Source organism: Salvelinus namaycush, unplaced genomic scaffold (assembly GCF_016432855.1).
Source record: "Salvelinus namaycush isolate Seneca unplaced genomic scaffold, SaNama_1.0 Scaffold735, whole genome shotgun sequence".
Taxonomy (NCBI): domain Eukaryota; kingdom Metazoa; phylum Chordata; class Actinopteri; order Salmoniformes; family Salmonidae; genus Salvelinus; species Salvelinus namaycush.
In genome coordinates this window covers 34,576-37,996 of record NW_024061459.1, presented here as the reverse complement: position 1 = coordinate 37,996, position 3,421 = coordinate 34,576, and positions in this window count along the sequence as shown.

Sequence of the window (3,421 nt, the reverse complement as noted above, 5' to 3'; positions counted from 1 at the left end):
ATATATATATATATATATATTATTATTATGTTAAACAAACATTCTACTTGTTTTTATGACAATATGTTGAGATCTGGGCCCATATCCACAAAGCGTCTCAGAGTAAAATATTGGTCGTATAAGTGCTGAGAATAAAGACATTTTACACTTATGGGTATAAATTAAAGCTATGCATGAAGTCTCTAGTCCCACCTAGTCGGCAGATATTTAGGACACCTCGTGAGCTCATTTTGGCAATGATTTATGCATAGTAATTATGTATAATAAGTGTATGTCTGCATAGCATTTTGTCTTCATTTTGGCAGATTAACTCATGCTTATTTCTGAAGATTAAGGTTTTTGCCTAGTGGCTAAGGAGTTGGAGCTGTGGCTGGAGTTGGAGCTGTGGCTGAAAGGTGGCTGGTTTGAATCCCTGGCCAGGTGCCGGAAAAAACAGGCGGAATTGATCTGATTACTGGAGGGCTGCTTGGTTCACATCCTCAAAACATGAACCTTTTGTTGATCAGAACTCTAGAGGTTCTTCTTCACTGAACCTGTCACGCCCTGACCATAGATTGCTTTGTATGTTTCTATGTTTTGTTTGGTCAGGGTGTGATGTGGGTGGGCATTCTATGTTGTATGTCTAGGTTGTCTGTTTGTGTGTTTGGCCTAGTATGGTTCCCAATCAGAGGCAGGTGTCAGTCGTTGTCTCTGATTGGGAGCCATATTTAGGTAGCCTGTTTTTTCTTTGTGTTTTGTGGGTGGTTATTTTCTGTGTCTGTGCTTCACCATACGGAACTGTCTCGGTCGTTTGTCAGTTTATTGTTTTTGTTCATTGTTCAAGTATTCTTATTAAAATGGATACTTACCACGCTGCGCATTGGTCCTCCTCTTCTCATTCCAACCACGACAAGCGTTACAGAACCACCCACCACAACCGGACCAAGCAGCGTGGTACCCAGGAGCAGAGGGTTCAAGACTCCTGGACTTGGGAGGAGATCTTGGATGGCAAGGGACCCTGGGTACAGCCGGGAGAATATCGCCGCCCCAAGGCAGAGCTGGAGGCAGCGAGAGGCGGCACTATGAGGAGCTAGCACGGCAGCGCGGCTGGGACGAGAGGCAGCCCTAAGAATTTCTTGGGGGGAGGGACACGGGGAGTGTGGCTAAGCCAGGTAGGAGACCTGCGCCAACTCTCCGTGCTTACCGTGGAGAGAAGTGGACCGGGCAGGCACCGTGTTATGCCGTGAGGCGCACGGTGTCGCCGGTGCGCAGGCAGACCCCGGTGCGTTAAATCGCAGCGCCTCGTATCGGCCGGGCTAGAGTGGGCATCAAGCCAGGTGCCATGAAGCCGGCTCAGCGCATCTGGTCTCCAGTGCGTCTCCTCGGGCCGGGGTACATGGCACCAGCCCTACGCATGATGTCCCCGGTTCGCCAGCACAGCCCAGTGCGGTCTATTCCACCTCGCCGCACTGGCCTGGCTACGGGGAGTATCCAGCCAGGTAGGGTTGTGCAGGCTCGGTGCTCGAGATCTCCAGTGCGCCTCCACAGTCCGGTCTATCCGGTGCCTCCTCCACGTACCAGGCCTCCGGTGGCAGCCCCACGCACCAGGCTGTCTCTCCGTCTCCTTCCTCCAGGTGCTCCCACTTGTCCAGCGACGCCTGAGTCGCCCTCCTGTCCAGCGCCGCCTAAGCCGCCCTCCTGTTTGCGCCGCCTGAGCCGCCCGTCTGTCCTGAGCCGCCTGAGCCGCCCGTCTGTCCTGAGCCGCCTGAGCCGCCCGTCTGTCCTGAGCCGCCTGAGCCGCCCGTCTGTCCGGAGCCGCCTGAGCCGCCCGTCAGTCCAGAGGCTCCCGAGCCGCCCTTCAGTCCAGAGGCGCCTGAGCCTCCCCCTGAGCAGGGGGTACTGTCACGCCCTGACCATAGATTGCTTTGTATGTTTCTATGTTTTGTTTGGTCAGGGTGTGATGTGGGTGGGCATTCTATGTTGTATGTCTAGGTTGTCTGTGTTTGGCCTAGTATGGTTCCCAATCAGAGGCAGGTGTCAGTCGTTGTCTCTGATTGGGAGCCATATTTAGGTAGCCTGTTTTTCTTTGTGTTTTGTGGGTGGTTATTTTCTGTGTCTGTGCTTCACCATACGGAACTGTCTCGGTCGTTTGTCAGTTTATTGTTTTTGTTCATTTTTCAAGTATTCCTATTAAAATGGATACTTACCACGCTGCGCATTGGTCCTCCGCTTCTCATTCCAACGACGAGCGTTACAGAACCCAAATAAATATATATAACTTTTAGTGGTTCCATATATTAAAAGGATGTTCTAAGAGTGTATAATAAACACGTTTTTCGTTTGATTATTTAATTATCTACATCATGTTATTTCAAGTTCTCCCTTTGGAGCGCAACATCACGTTGTTAAAAAATAATCCTAAATTGGGCATGGCTATGAATTGGTCAATTGAAGGAATCTAGGGCGTAATATGTGTTCGATGAATATGAACATTGTATGCAACGTTGTAGGCAGCATTATTGGCAAGGGACTTGACGCCTACTATGCCAAAGCTATTTAGAGTTGTTAAACGGGTGTGAAGAGTGAGTTGATGTAACGGTAATATTGTCAAAATTCTTCTTGTAACAACGATCAGAATTGGTAAAGAAAATATGCATTCCATTATATTAGTCAATAATTAAGAGTAGGCAAAGTGGTCGTGTCGTGAAAATTCTATCAAATGTCTTACATTGTAACGAGTACAGTCAGGGTGCCGTGGAACCCCTGCAGTACCTCCACAGACCCCGGATTGAGAACCCCTGCAGTACCTCCACAGACCCCGGATTGAGAACCCCTGCAGTACCTCCACAGACCCCGGATTGAGAACCCCTGCAGTACCTCCACAGACCCCGGATTGAGAACCCCTGCAGTACCGCCGCAGACCCCGGATTGAGAACCCCTGATTTAGCAGATTCTCTTATCTAGAGTGATTTACAGTAAGTGCATTCATCTTAACCTTTCACTGCTACCAAACCCGGATCCGGGAGCACCCCCCACAGTAAAAAAGCTGACTAGCATAGCCTAGCATAGCGTCACAAGTAAATACAAGCATCTAAATATCATTAAATCACAAGTCCAAGACACCAGATGAAAGATACAGATCTTGTGAATCCAGCCATCATTTCTGATTTTAAAATGTTTTACAGGGAAGACACAATATGTAAATCTATTAGCTAACCACGTTAGCAAAAGACACCACTTTTTTTACTCCACCAGTTTTTTACTCCATCAGTAGCTATCACTAATTCGACTAAATAAAGATATATATAGCCACTAACCAAGAAACAACTTCATAAGATGACAGTCTGATAACATATTTATGGTATAGCATATGTTTTTTTAGAAAAATGTGCATTTTTCAGGTATAAATCACAGTTTACCATTGCAGCCACTATCACAAAAC